The sequence below is a fragment of the Berghia stephanieae genome, chromosome 2 (genome assembly GCF_034508935.2).
Source record: "Berghia stephanieae isolate SIO BIC M18660-M18661 chromosome 2, UCSD_Bste_1.3, whole genome shotgun sequence".
NCBI classification, from domain to species: Eukaryota; Metazoa; Mollusca; class Gastropoda; order Nudibranchia; family Aeolidiidae; genus Berghia; species Berghia stephanieae.
In genome coordinates, this window is record NC_088361.1 from 51709465 (window position 1) to 51726459 (window position 16995).

A 16995-nucleotide genomic window follows, 5' to 3' on the forward strand; every position below is an offset into this window, starting at 1 on the left:
TTGTGTCAAGTTCAGGAGTTGGTCACAGCATGATCTTCTAGGGTGGAAACCAGCTTGGTCAGATGACAGATGTTCTTCTATTGTTTGAGAAATCCTTGTGGCGAGCTGTTTTCACTTGCTCGCGCGCCTGTTTCAAAAACACTTCAATTGATTAATGAACAACATGGACACCGGTTTTTGAAAAAAAGGAAAATTAATATCTTGAATTAATACACTCCAACATGGACACTTTATTTATTGAGCCCAATGTCAATATAAAATTGTTCTCTATTTTGGTTAATTGTGTAAAGGCATGAAATAGTTAAGATATCGGGAACTTACCCATTATTACTTTTACCATCCTATTTGTTTTGGGCCTTATCTACTCTACATCTACCTTTTCAACTGTCTGCATACTTTCTGCTAATTTAATTCTATTCTCCTACTTCACAAGACCCCTGGCGCGTTCTGTCCTTATATGCTAATTTATTATTATTATTGATTTTTATTATTATTATTATTATTATTATTATTATTATTATTATTATTATTATTATTATTATTATTATTATTATTATTATTGTTATTATTATCATTATTATTATTATTATTATTATTATTATTATTATTATTATTATTATTATTATTATTATTATTATTATTATTATTATTATTACTGTTGTTGTGTTCAGTTGGCGCCACTGTTGTTTCCGTATGTATTCAAACATAGATAGATAGATAGTTAGATAGATAGATAGATAGATAGATAGATATAGATAGATGGATGGATAGATAGATAGATGGATGGATAGATAGATGGATAGATGGATGGATAGATAGATGGATATATAGATGCTAAATCTGACATACATTCCAGATGAATTAAAGTTTTAACTGTCTTGACATGAGATCCCTGTATAAATCAAGACATGATTATCACGGGAGAAAAACACGAATCTAATTATATACAATGACGTAAACGGATCCCTCATGATAAAAGAACGATGCTTTTAAATTCCCCAATTGGATGCTAGAACGCTCTTTAAGAATCAGTTAATCTGAGCGTTTGTTCCCACTAGGCCTCTAACAGATGTGTCCCGTGTGTTAATGTGATGGAGCGAGAGAGACAGGACACCGTCTATTTCCACTGTATAAATACTTCGATAAGGCACCTTGTTGACAGGAACCTCATTGAGCGATCGGCCAGAATGTCCCGGAGGAACACATCACACCTCGGCAGAGCTGTGCCACTCATGTAACTTGTGCTAGACAGAATGAGCAAACCCTGCACACGACTAGAAAACGGGATAGACAAATTGATCGAACAGCCTGCTTGGATATCGGAGCTTCCTCAATAATTGATGAAGGGACCTTTCCGAAGTGTCATAGCGGTTTGACCTAAGGAGGCGTTGAAGCGGTTAATTGGTCATGCGCATGTCAGGCGGGAAAGCTTTTTCCTCCCCAACCAATCATTGAACCCCAATTTCTGTCTTTTCCTGTTAAACAGAAAGCCTGACTTCAGTCTACCCTTGTGGATAAGTTAGCGGTAATCAAACTTGACATCTAACATCGGTATTTATTTCTTCTCAGACAATCCTGGCTTTACACTAACACCCAAGTAATGGGTGGAAGCTATACCCACTTTGAAAAATAGTGGCAAAGCAGAATTATTTTTTAATTTTATTTTATGGCCATAACGGTGACAAGATTTTATACTAATGGAGCTTAAATAACTTGACTCTACGAATAAAAAAAACCCAAGAAAAAACCCCAGAAAACATAACAAAACAAGCAACCCCCCCCCCCAACAACTCCGTGCAAACAAAAATAACCCCCAAAACAACTCCCCCCCCCCCCCCCATAAAACCCCCCCCCCCCCCCCCAAAAAAAAAAAACAAAAACAACAAAACAAAACAAAAACAAAACAAAAACAAACAAACAAACAAACAATCAAACCGAAAACGAACAAACACAAAGCAAAGCAAAGGAAGACTTAGTTTTTGTGTGTGGATGTTTTACAGGACAAATAAAATTGTACGCTTCAAGATAGATTCCATGAAATATGGGTAGATACACGTTGTAGTGCTTGACAATAAATGGCTGGAATGTCCTGCCACCGGATATAACCGACGTTGAATGCTTGGAAAATTTCAAAACAGTTTTGAATGCACTCGCTCGTCAAAGCAATCCGTGACTGTTCCCTGTTTTAATTGGACTGTAATTAAACATTTGCACATGGGGCCTTTTACAAATGCAAGCCACTGAAGATTGAAGACATTTGTATGGTCACATGAAATTTTTTAAAAAGCGCATTCATATTGTGTGTTTATTTACTCGCAAATTGGATTCAATAGTCTGATGTCTTGTCGCCCAGCAACGGCGAGCAGCGAAGTTCTAAACAAAGAAAATTGGTACTTTTTATTCTTCATGCTGGCTAGAACTTTTCATATGTCATGTGATCAGAATGTATAAAAGTCAAAACATGATCATATTTATGTTTTTTTTTTCCCTCTGTCTACACCTTTATACTCGTCGGAGAAATATTTCATAAGGGCGTCCGCCATTGTTCCGATAGTTTAGAGCCAGTTACTAAATGACCAAGCGTCATTACGAGGGAAGTGACGTCATGACTGTTGAAGAGTATTCCCGTGCCCCGCTACGGAATATCTTAAAGATTATGAAAGTAATATTGTAGTATATGCATATCATGGAGAATTGTTACCAATTACCAACATGCCTGGAGGTGTTGTATGTTTCAAATTTCAATCGAATTGAAATGAAATGAGCATGCGCAAATCTCAATGTTTTTCTCGTTTCATCGAAAGCACCATAATTTGGAAAAAAAAACATTGTTTATTGGTCCCAGGTCGTGTGGTGTGCTCACATTCTCAGTGGTCCTAGTTGTTTTGCGCCCCATGCATCCGCTTTCTGTCCCGGATGGTGCTCTTTCGGAAGGGAATAACCACCTCTGCCGAGCGACTCCACTGATCTATGAAGTATAAAAGGATCACGGTATACAATAAAACATAATTCTATGCAAAATTTGAAGTCCATCCAACGTCTAGTAAAGGCCATAGGCTTGACAGAATAAAAACTGGTTTCAAAAATTAAATTAGATTTACTATCAGTTCATATTATTCAGTTGTTTCTTTTTGTTAAAATCTATCTCCTTATTCCGAACGTATCTTATTTATTTAGTTTATTATTATTCATCTATTTGATAAAATCAGTGAACATTCTAACAAAGAATAATTTTTGAGTAAATTATTGAGACACCCAAGTTTGTTTAATTAATACCCAAAGTGATGCCCACATTAATATCAGAGAAGGGTCTTAAACTTTATTAAGGATTTGAATTATAGTCCTTTGAATGAACAAGGCCTCAAATAAAGGAGGAATAAATAAAGAATTACAAGCATTTGGGGTCACATCCATATCACACACACACACACACACACACACACACACACAACATATATATATATATATATATATATATATATATATATATATATATATATATATATTATATATATATATAATTTTAATAAGGGAAAAAACATAGAGATGCAAATTATTTTTAGAAAATGATCGCGAACATTCTCCGCGCAAGGCACTTTGTGGGTGAAACCGTTTCGAGTTTCAACGCTCCACGGATGGCTGAACATTGAACATCAGCAATACCAGGACAGTTCATTGGACACGATGTGTGGGTGTATGAATGTGATGATGTGTGTGGGCTGGTCAACCTGTCTAATTCTAATGGACAGTTTTGACTTGCTGGATACACCACCAAACTGGCTAATTGAAGATGAATAATACCGTAATGGGGCAACAATGGCGTCTATCTTTTCTGTAGATCTTTAGCATGGGATGTAGCAAGGGTAGTGGGAATTTGTAGTTGATGGCAGCTTTAATCCCGTGCTTTTCCTTGGCATGGGTGTGGCTCTACGACGTAGGCTGCGATAGGCAGGTGATATAAATGAAAGAGATCGTGAATATCATATCCACCATGATGGCAGCAGCATCAGATAAAGACCGTTCTTCGTAGCGCATTTCCTTGCCCTTCAAATCGTTCCACAAATGCCGTTTCGGAGTTGCCGTCAATCCTAAGCATCCTAGTTTTACATTCTTGCTTCTCAGCAATGAGTTGGTCATAGACCAAAGAAATAGGGAACAAAAGTGTGATGTCAAAAACGGGTTTCACTGTGGTATGTCACTCGCTTTCGGATCGGAAGATCATGGGTTCGAGCCTCACTGGAGCATAGTTGAGTCCATGGAAAAGGCTCTTCATTCACATTCTCTCATCGTACTCAGGTGTAAAATGAGTACCTGGCCGATAACTGTGTTGTCTCTGTCAGAAAAAAAAGTGTAATATCGCCTAACAGGCGTCATGTCTCGTCCTACATGTTACGTGTTGCTGTTGACCAGGGACCCCATGTAAAGCGCTTTGAGCACGTTTAGTGGGTTTTTTTTTCTCAATATTATTGGAAGTGTAAAACCATTCTTCCAGAGGACTGGATTCGTACCTTGTGTAATTGATCTTCTGGTTTCAGAGTGATGGCATATTATTTTCTAGTCTAAATATATGCTGGTCGTCAATAAAAATCATCCATCCTCGCTCTTTTACGCAACGTAATCCTAAGAATCTGACTATACATCCTACAACTAAAATAGTTATGCTACCTTATGATTTAGTATGTTACCTATTTAATACTAGTCCTCCGAAGGACTGTTCACATACGCACTTCCATTGATTTTGGAACCGGAGAAGTTAAGTAGGTGTGACGTCATGACTTCTCTGCCTTATTGTGTTTTGTCCATTTTGAATAAACTCCGGTTAAAACACCCACCACCCTCTATATAATATGTCCCTCATTATCGACTCCCTCCTCTCTCTCTCTCTCTCTCTCTCTCTCTCTCTCTCTCTCTCTCTCTCTCTCTCTCTCTCTCTCTCTCTCTCTCTCTCTCTCTCACACACACACAAACAAACGTCTTCCCTTCAATCGCACACGCGTACACTTAATATCAGCCTGGTCAAAACGAAAACTGATAGCCAATTGAATAATAGAGAAAATGTTAGGGTTGGCTGGTAACCCTGGTGAAATTGGTGAGGAAACACGAGAACTCTCGGGAGATTGACAGAACTCTCATCACGAGTCCATTACGCTATTATTTACCTTGTCCGGATACAAAGGGAGATGGCCTTTTAGTGGACGTCGAGAATGCAAGGAATTGTCAAGTTAAACCGAAGAATCGTGTCGGTTCTCAAATGGATATCGTTTTGACTCCAGTGTAATAACAATCAAGCCATGTTGGGCATGGTGAGACCAGTGGAGTGGTAGTTGACAAGCGATGATTTGGGTTTTAAAAAATCCGTTGTGCTTTGTCAATATAAATTGTAGTTACAAGAATGACTAAACCTCATTCTGATGGGTATTAAAGTGGGAAGGGGGGGGGGGGGGGGGGGGGGGGGGGGGGGGGGGGGGGGGGGGGGGGGGGGGCAAATCAAACACAAAAGAAAACAATATTTATATCTCGATTGCCATAGGTTTCTTTGCATTCCAAATCATTTCAAACTATATCTAAATATGGGTCCAGGTTTTCAATCTTGTTGGGATTATTCAACCGACCCTGCAGATATAGTAAACTTTCTTCCCCTGATAAAGTCGTATAATTAATTCAATCGTGTCGTTAGGAAGTTTGCCATAACTGCCAATTCTTAGAAAGCCGAAAATGACATCAGTTACAGGTGACTTTTTGGACCAGATGAGGGTGGCTGTCTATTATTTTTGCAGTAATGTTTAAGAAGCCATAGTGATTTTACTTGATTGTGCATTTGATTATCGAACATATGTCTTACAATGTAATGCAATCAACCACGGGTGACGTTAGAGAATGTAAAAATATGAGCTGTAATAGTTTTGATAATTAGATATAATTACTAAAACTACCCTTTAATTTGATTTAAATTGAGAAATCCGATTTAATTACTTTGCTTTGATCAAACCATTTTGAAGCTTTAAAAAACTATCTAGCAATCACTGCACACGATTCTCCTTTCGATTCTCATTAGTCTTTTTAACTCTTTAAGATAGCTGTTCAACCATTAATAGTCAAGGCTATGTCACTGATTAAACATTAAACATTGCAGCTATATGAGCTATATCCTTGTCTTCAATATTTAATAGGCTCCCTGTGGGAACTCTAAAACAAATTATGTCAACTGAGTACCTCATAAAGAAGATTCATTTAGACTTGCCCTATCGTCAAATACAAAAGAAAACGCTTGGTCGCTATGAAAACACTTTAAATTCTGTAATTGATGAGCTTTTCATTAGCTGCTGGTCGGCGGATCTGAGTTAATTACAAGCCCATATCGTAAAGCATGTAACAACAAGACAGATAATGGTATCGTTTCATGGCATATGGCCCCTCACCCCGATGTGAAAATAAGGCGGGGGTTGCAAGTTAGCCCAGTTCCAATTCGAGAGATTCCATTAGCACATCTGTTCTTGTACCCGATCTAGACACCCGATACCCGGTTACAAATTTGATATTTCCACCATTTATTAAACAATCAAAGGACAGCAGTGAGAAGACGAGAACTATTCAAATATTAACGGAGATTTGGTATGTATAATCAAAGAAGAAAATAAGGGTTCAAATCATCGATGGATAATAAGTGTCTACTAAAATGAAAAGGTGAAAGAGATCCGTGTGATTTGATGGTAAGGATTGAAACTGTAAAAGAAACTGTATTTAAATTTATTGTTAAGTAAACCTGATTTACAAGTGCAATTAATTAGAAACGAAATAAATAATGGTATGTAATATTCATTAACAATGCAACACACACAACACACACACACACACACACACAGAGAAAGAGAGAGAGAGTGAGAGAGAGAGAGAAAGAGAGAGAGAGAGAGAGAGAGAGAGAGAGAGAGAGAGAGAGAGAGAGAGAGAAGGGGGAATAAAGAATTAAAAAATAAACAAAACAAAAAATATCGCTATTTTCCATGATTTTATTTCTTAAATGCTGTAATACATTTGGGACTAAATTGGATATGATTTGAAATTTCAAAGTGACCCCGTTTCCATGGAGACAGCTTGCAATGCTGTAGAGTTGAAAAAAAAATTGGTATTGAATTTATGACTCGTGGTGTCTTAGTCTTAGAAAATCGCAGTTAAACCTTCGTTTCATGAATTGCTGATCTCTTTTTTGTTTTATGTTTCCCTGGGGTTTTATAATTGTGACTAAGAGTCCGGTATATAGTGCTATTTTTAAAAATGCAGAAATGGCACAATGGCACGGTCTTGTTAAAACGTGCCTCAAAATTGTCTGTACCTGAACCGTTTTACCACTGAGTCTGTGTCGAATATCATTATGGTTCTGGTGTTCCAAGTGACGATATTTCTAATACATTGCAAAGGAGGTTGGTCTAGTAGCAGTAACAATGTAATAAATATATGTTCCCTGAGCCTCACACGAGCCTTGAAGTATACTCAAATACTAGATTTCCAAATTTCTAAAATTCCCAGGAGTGAAAACCTCACCAAACAAGCAAACAAAGCAAATACAATAATAAAATCAACCAAACAAAATAAAGCAAAAATTAAATGTAACTCGCCGTCTCAAAGTGGTATTATGTTGGGATGGGCTAGGTGCTCGAAATTGAATTGTTTAGTCATAAATATGTAACTTGGGGTTAGTTTCTACCCGTTTTTTTAATACATTGAACCACCCCCCCCCCCCCCCCCCCCCTTTTTTTTTCCCCCTAATGCTTGTATTTACTATGAGTTTAATTCTAAATACATGTTTGATGGCCCAGTTCATCCCGACACAATACCGTTTTCAGCGAGTGGGTTACTATTATATTGTTATGTTATGGTTTCAAGCTGTGGCTTAACGAATCGCCGCCTCCCCCCCCCCCCCTCCCCGTCCTCTTCCACAATACTTTCCTGGAGGATTGGGTTTGTATTTACCAGGCTTTCTGCTCGCCTACAGCAGCAGAGTATTGTGCCTTCTTTGATTCCATTCAATGTATGTTCACCCACCAATATAGACGATGGAAAAATCATAATGGGGAATAATAAAAACTTCAGATAAAGCTTACCAAAATCCGTAACACTCTTAGGTCACAATCGACCGAGACAGAGTAAGATAAAGAGGTTCAGTTTAACAACACCAGGAAAAAGAAGGTAATACTAAGACACAATCACACTTTAACCCCCCCCCCCCCCCCCCCCAACAAACTAACATACCAAAAAACCCCACAAAAAAACAAGCAAACAACACTGCCCCCCCCCCCCCCCCCCCCCCCCCCCCCCCCCCATACTACTATCAATTAACAAACAAAACAAATAAGTAACCAACGCCCCTTCCCCTAAAATCAAACAGACACCCAACACAAATAGATACCATTTTATATAGCGCATTTTCAAAGTTTCACCCTGCTTAACGCGCTTCACCACGCCATATGAATTTCCATTTCATATTATGCAAGTTGCCTGCTAGTCGCTCTTTTTTGTACTAGCGCACTTACAATACATGACCTGTCCCCTCTTCAAGTCAAGTACTTATCCACATCTAAATCAAATTGAGTAATGTGTGTAAATTACCCAAGCCGTGGATAAAACGCCATACCCAGAGTTTTGAGATTATACTGTCACCCACATGGTCACTGACAACGCTAAACATCGCTTGACTTTGTTACAAGATGAAACACCCTTCCTGCTGAGTCACCAGCGTCGTCAGCCACAACTTTAAATTATTTGATACAAATACAAATCCAAATTTATGATTTACAAGATTATTTTTTTAAAAATCTCTTTGATCTCCCATTTTAAGTGCTCAGTCGATACTTTTTTTAAATCGCAAAAAACGTTTGACACATTAAAAAGGCTATCGAAACTAGACGCTAGTTAAAAAAAAAAAAAGAAAAAAGAAAATCAAATGAAATATATGGCTAAATAATAATAATAATAATAATAATAATAATAATAATAATAATAATAATAATAATAATAATAATAATAATAATAATAATAATAATAATAATAATAATATTAATAATAATAATAATAATAATAATAATAATAATAATAATAATAATAATAATAATAATAATAATAATAATAATTACAAAATCTTAGTAAATGAACGAATTGTGAAAAATGAAAATGAAGTGCAGAGACATGGAACCATCTGCGAGTCCCAGTTACGGGTAAGAGGGAGGCAACCCAAATATCACCTCAAATTTTACACCATTCTGCAGATTACATCCCTTGAATTGATTTTATTTGATCATATTGTGTGTTCTACCACTTCCCAAGAATGTTTGCATACCGCATTTGATTCTTTTTTCTTCCTTTTAAGTCGGTAACTTCAGATTTTGAAGATTCCATAGAACAGCGTTTTTCTTTTATTAGAGATGTGAGACTATTCCACAGTGTTAATGTCGAGAAATGAACGAGTACAAGTGTGCATCCACTCTTGAGTGGGGAACCGTAAACTTGGATGACTTCCTCTTATTCTGTCGAGGGGTAATTTAACTTGATGGTTTAGGCCTTTGCAAAATATTGTTACTTTGTCATGCTTTCTTCTCTGTTGTAGTGGTTCGAGATTTAAATCACTTTCATGTTTTTTATCTGTGTTGTTTTTATTTATAAATTTCCCTGCTCTGTTTTGTATTTGTTCGATTTTTTTAAATTTCTGATTTGTGGCGAGGGCAACAGACAGAGCTACTATATTCTAGTGGTCTAACAAAGGTTTTGTAGCACTTTAACTTTACTTCCCTCCTGCTGTCGTATAAGTTTCTTCTGAGGAAGCCTAAGGTAGAGTTTGCTTTTTTGCATATGTTTGTAACATGATCTGTCCAATTTAGTCTGTTAGTTATTGTCATTCCTAGATATTTCACCTTGTTCACTTCTTCTAGTGCAGTGTTATATATTTTGTATGTTGAATCTATTCCCAGCATTGTAAGCTATCTAGATCGGCTTGAAGAATTTCTTAGTCACGTTTAGTTCTTATTATCCGATATAGAAGGCTGTCGTCTCAGTTGGGTTCCTGGTGTAAGTCTTTCTGCTATATCACTAATTTAGATTAAGAATAGGAGGGGGCCGAGAACTGTGCTCTGAGTAGCCTAACACCAAACACTACTGACTGACTCTGATGACTCATCATCCACGACAACGACTTGTCTTCGATTGGTCAAGAATGACATAATCAATTGGTTGTTTCGTATTCCACATCTTAATAAATTTAGTGCCAATGTATGATGGTGGAATTTGTCGAAAGCTTTGCTAAAGTCTAACAAAATGGCATCAGTTTGTAATTTTCTAAAATTTACGTTTTCTGCTAGGATTGTTATGATCAGTTGTTTCACATGACATTTTCCCCCCATAAAGCCATGTCGTGATTCTGTTAAAATTTTATTGGACACTCTTTGATTCATAATTTTAGAAAATATGACAAAAAATATAAAAGGCTTCCTCAGATATATATATATATATATATATATATATATTATATATATATATATATATATATATATATATATATATATAAAGATAAAAATACAAGCAAAAGAAAAAAACAACCCAAATAAATAAATAATTTTTTTAAAAACCACATTCTAATGAGGTCATGTCTAGAACGTGACGTCCCAAGCCCGTAGAAAACTCAGAAGTGAAGGTCCTACACGACTGGCACACGAAAGCTTCTCTGTTTAATCGCACACAAACATGAACTCCCGCGGGTGTGGGATGAAGCGGAGTCGACTGTACTTGTTTTTTTCTCTCTTAGGATTGTTATCAACTTGGACTATATCATGATCACTATGACCAGATAAGATACATACTTTGTCAACATGTGATGGATGGTTTGTAAAAAACAAGTCAAGGAGTGAGTTTTCTCGTGTGTTTTCCTTCACAATTTATTGTTGGCCACAGTCTGTTATCGCTTCCGTGAATATTGAATTAAGCTCTTTTAGGATCTGTTATTCTGAATCGAGCTGTCTGCCCAGTTTATGTCTGGCAGACTGAAATCCCTCCAATCCAGATCGTTGACTTGTATTTTTGTGTTATTTCTTTGATACAATTACAAATTGCTTTCGTGGTTTCAATATATCTGCCGGGTTTCCTATATACAACTCCTATTATGAGGGTTGGTTTGTTTGTCATTGTTATTTTGCAAAATAAAGTGGGTGAGTCTACTTTGTTTTCCTTGGTAAATTTAACATTTTCACTATTTATTGTTTTCTTTATGCAAATCATAATACCACCTTCCCCTCTTTTGCATTGATTTTTCCTGTCGTTTCTGTATATTTCATATGTTATCTGATTTGTCAAATTCGCTGTTTGCTATTTCAGTCTTTAGCCAGGTTTCAGTTCCCATAATAATGTCGGAATTTGTAACTTCAATAAGTTTCAACAGTTCTTCTTTCTTTTTCCAAATACTTTGAAAGTTAATTAGTAATGTCCATAACAAGTCTACTTTTGGTAGTCTGTGTTCTCCGCAACGGCTTCTTATAAGAAAATAATGGTTCTACCTAATTTAATTGTAATGACGGTATGTAACTTCATCAAACTCAATAATGTTATTTTATTTTCAAAGATGCAGTAAATATACTCTACTTTTATATTCATAGCCCGTAATCAAGCTATGCCTTGGAAAGAACTTGCTGTTATATGTCGTGAAGTGACTTGCTAAGGAGATTCATTATTAAGATTATTACGAGTTTCAATATCATGTCAAGTATGAGGCATTGGTGAGATTATTTATCCTAGTTAGTCCATTAGAAGATAAGAAAAGTAAAAGGCCACCATTTAGACAAGTATTCACGGCTTTGTAGGTACTTAAGTTATTGACATGTCATCGTTTTATGCCTTCCTTTTAAAAAATCTTTATCCAAAATTTAGATTTACTTGTTTTAAAAAAGAACAGCATGAATCAAAATGAACTTTCTTTTAATTTCTTTCAAAAAAGAATTTATTCCAACTGTCGGTGTGTGAGAATAAACAAATTCTTTTCCATATCTCGTGGCATGATAAAGATGATGATTATAATAATTATAATGATAAAAATAATAAAAATATTTATAATAACAATAAGAATAATAAAAGTAAATAATCATAATGGTAACAAAAACACAATAATAATGATAATAATAATAGTTATAATAATAATAATGATAATAATAATAATAATAAATAATAATAATAATAATAATAATAATAATAATAATAATAATAATAACAATAATAATAATAATAATAATAATAATAATAATAATAATAATAATAATAATAATAATAATTTAAAAAAAAATAATGAAAAATAATAATAATAATAATAATAATAATAATAATAATAATAATAATAATAACAATAATAATAATAATAATAATAATAATAATAATTATTATTATTAATAATAATAATAATAATAATAATAATAATAATAATAATAATAATAATAATAATAATAATAATAAATAATAATAATAATAATAATAATAATAATAATAATAATAATAATAATAATAATAGTAATTATTATATTATAATAATAATAATAATAATAATAATAATAATAATAATAATAATATAACAATAACAATAATAATAATAATAATAATAATAATAATAATAATAATAATAATAATAATAATAATAATAATAATAATAATAATAATAAAACAATAATAAATAAACAACCAGACAGGATTATAATTTATAATCATGTTTAAAAATCACATCTTTTGTTTATTCTTAATATTCAATATTTGAGACAGAAGTACAAATGTTAGACCTCACCAGATGAGTTCATGACCAGTCATGTCTGACGAATATAATGGAGAATACAATGGCACGCGTTTTAAAATGAAAAATATAATAATAACCACAATAGTAAGCATAACGCGTTCTTTCAAGATTAAAAAAAAATCTGCCCAATTAACCCTTAAAAAATCTATCCCGCAAAAAAACAAATCACAAATGTCTCATGTCACTTGTTATTCATACAAAATAAATATAAATATAAACAATAAATATGGGACACACATGGGAAAAAAATGCGCGAAAAACACACAAGTTATTGTATTTATAGCTTCACAAAATAAATGAAAATTAAATATTAAAATAAAAATGAGATTACACAGCCAGAAAATGTATGAAAACCACATTATTGATTTAAAATAATAGATCCTGTTAAGACCCGACTTTCTATCAAAACAGTCCTTTTATATCTCTTTAACAAAAAAGGGCTATAGTTAAATGCGTACCCAACCCCAGCTCATAACACTTTGTTTTATCTTTTACATGCCTATATGACTATATAATGAGAGGTATCAAGGCAGGAAATAAGTCACATAGTTCATATATTGTGGCATCCGATCTATTCACATTGTAAATTCCCATTGAGAACTATACAACCACATCTGTTGCAAACATCAGCTATTTGATATAAATAAGGACACATACTGTAGTTGCAGTTTTTAAGTCAATGACAATGAATGCAGAACTCAAAATTGAAAAAAGACAAGTAAGGACCAGGTGTTAATCTAAAAGAATAAAACAATACAGGTGGAATGAAGCAAAAAAAAGAAAATAATTAATTCTAAAATAAACTCCTCTTTAGAAAAAGTTGGGACCCTTTTTCTTTTTTAGCTGAATCTAAAGTCTTTGTTTTGGAGCTCAGTTTGTTAAATTTGAATTCTACTGTATTCTGTGATATGATGAGCATATATGTGACCGCAATATGATTACTTGGTTGATTTTTAAAATCTAGTGGTACTTGTGACACTTTTAGGCTGTACTGAAAAAGAAAGATGTTATCACATACACACAAGAGTTAGTTTAATACAAATGTTCATAAATTTCTGCAATGTTCTTGGGCTACAGGCACCATAGTAAAAATTAAAATTAAAGTACAGAAGATATATACCCGCTTTGTTATAAAGGACACATTTAAAAGTTATCCATCTGATTATGCTGGGATTTGATTAACAGGAAAAAAAACAAGTACAAAAGACAAACAACAAACAAACGAAAACGCTCGCATCTACTGTCTTGTTCTTTCATTGCAAATGATATCAGCCAGAGCCTCAGCAAAATCAAGTTGTCCCGTGCCAAGATAAGTAAAGTTAAGAGAGCCATATGGAATGGGACAACACATATAAATGGATAAAGGACTTAACATTATTCTTCTACACATGCATGCATGAGGTATTGAGATGATTTAGTACTGAATGTGTGCATTCTTCCATAGATGAATCATACAAGATCAGAGCAAGACACACTTACTGGATGTTTGGTGGTGGTGCTATTAAAGGAGTTTCCAATGATGATTGGTATTGCGGGAAGTAAGTTATTGGAAGCACTTATGGCAATGATGCTAACTCTGACTTCATAACTGCTGATCATCTACAAGCTTTTTAAGACGACTAAAAAGTTTTCAATAAATATCTCAGGATTAAAGTTATGACGGATATAGTTACTCATTATAATACAAAAGGCCAGGGCTAATCATCAGTACTGACGAACAAGCACTAGCGGCCATTGGTAGGCTCTGATAAATAGCCGTACTGTTGTGGAGTGGCTATTGGTCAGTAACAAGCGCTGGATAGGTGAATGCTTCGTTTAAATGTTTTCTTTTTTTTTTACTCTACAAACAAGAATTGCAAGCAGAAAAAAAGACAAAAATAAAAACAAAACAAAAGAAAAAAAAAAAAAAACAAAAAAAAAAAACAAATCCCAGAAAAACTAAAATAAATAAACAATATCACTATTGCCGTTGCTGACTTTCTTTTTTTATTACAAAGACTTGGGTGAGAAATCTTTATGATAAAGGGCCTATCCAGCTATACTAACATTGTGGCTTGATCTGCACTCCTTTCAAAATGCTTTTATTTTGGCCAGAACATATTTTTACAGGTTGCATGGTGCTAGTGCATTACTATTCCAGATCATTTCAGCAGACAAAAATAATTATTTAATGCATCTGGTACATGAAAGGGATTTTCAAAATGAAAAATGTCAAATAAAAAGGAGTTTCAAAATAAAAACCTGCATTATTGGCAAATTCTTACCAAATTGAATGACTTCAGCATCAGTAGAAAAAAGATTATAGAAGATTAAGACGAAGAATCTTCTGAGCCGGCCCTCAATATTGACCTATAGCCACTGCGCACTTCGAATATAAAATAAAAATGTTTGACAATGATTAATATCACAATATAAATACAAGGCATTGATTGTTTTATGGAGGTGGAATGTTTCATTGCAAAGTTTAAGCATAATGTTTATAATGCTCAAAATCAATTTCAACAGAAAGTAAAAAAAATACTAATGCAGAGATAAAAAAACACAACACCCCCCCCCCAAACCCCCGGACAATATTACAGATAGAGTATTCACTTAATATTATGATCAATAAACACCAATGAACAGTCGTTATCTGTCCTTCTCTTTTTCTAAATGAGAAATTGAAGTTAGCAGCTTAAATTTAATTTGGTCTGCATAACTTCTCGCAATATTTCTGTGTTGGTACAATAATTCTGAATGTATAACTGGAATGTTTTAAACAAATGAAATACACACATTTATGTACTAGTGATTGGAAAAAAAAAACAAGCAGTAAACCACTTCATGATACCCGGTAATGAAATGAAAAACGCTCATCAATGTAACATTTACAGAGTTCAATTGAATAATGTGAAGAATACTATGAACAAGGTAAAATAAAAAGCAGGGTGGAAGAATGACATTAATCATTTTAGATCTCAAATATTATCGATTACTTAAAAATTTAATTGCCAGGAAATATGAAAGAGGTTAGTCTCCTAAAATGCTCTAACTTATACTTCTAAATTCTATGTTTGTATCATACAACTTGTCGATATTTTTCAAAATCTAAGAATATAGCACTTATTGCAATGAAATGAACACTGTATGGTTGAATGGTAAGGGGAATCCCAGTGATATCTAATGATTTCAAACAGTCCGCATAAATCAAATCAATTCAGATGACTCTTACAGCATCTGCTACAGATAACATTTAACTGATCAATATCGAAACTGTAAAAAGGATTGAACAGAAACTAATGAAAAGATGACTCCAAAAATAAACAAAGAATTGTTACAGGTTCAAACCCATATTCACTAACAACAAGAACAATGGAAAAATACATTCATAAATAAATAAGACAAAAATTGAACAAAACTTAAAAAAAAAAAATCAAACAAAAAACCCCACAAAAAACAACTAAAAATCCCCCACAAAAACAAACAAACAAAAAAAAAACAAACAAACTCCAAATTAATAATAAGGATTATCTGAAAATAGCAATTTTATATACATTGTCTTTTACTTTTAAACCCTTATAATAACTTCTTGAAACATCTTTTGCTTGCACCCGAATAATGTATTAAAATACAGTATAATCCATATTAAAGAAATTTCAAACAAAACAGAAAAAGCTAAAAAAAACAGAGTAAGATATTATATTCATTAGAGAACTTTTAAATAGTTAAACAACTTTAAACATTAAGCGAACCTGAATCAGCTAAACAGTTCAACTAGATATAATGAAACATTTAAAAATTTGCCAATACAAGTATTTGAATGTAAAATTCAAAACAACTTACGGTACCTAAAAAGTAACAAGAAAATGCGTCAAATAAAATGTTCACAGAAGCGTGAGCAGAAAAAAATGAGTGCTGATCAATAAATAAGATTTGATGGTTTATCAAATAGGGCAGAGGTGGATAATAACATAGATATTATACGTCTGCAGGCTAGGCTTATCACAGTTGTACCAGGTGAAAAAAAATGAATATACCAGCTTCAAGAAAAGTCAACAACTAAAATAATAACTTCCCCATATTTATTACATCGAGGAAGGTTTCTTTTTTATTATGAGCAATAGAGTTCGAAGGTTATTTTAAGCTAACTTGAAAGAGTAAGATATTTTAAAAACTCAATTAGTTTGTAAATAAAAAAACCCCCC

The 16995-nt window shown here is 33.6% G+C and overlaps 2 protein-coding genes across 2 annotated transcripts in view; one reads left to right on the forward strand and one right to left on the reverse strand.

The window, feature by feature from the left end:
* LOC144965133 (cell division cycle protein 23 homolog) overlaps positions 1-16995 on the forward strand; it is a 232997-nt gene that overhangs the window by 180224 nt on the left and 35778 nt on the right. The window lies entirely within an intron of this gene.
* LOC144965134 (WD repeat domain 54-like) overlaps positions 12713-16995 on the reverse strand; it is a 22148-nt gene continuing 17865 nt past the window's right edge. Inside the window, exon 9 of the mRNA XM_078900099.1 lies at positions 12713-16995. This exon is cut by the window's right edge and continues 1002 nt beyond it. The gene's annotated coding sequence lies outside the window, so the exon portion shown is untranslated.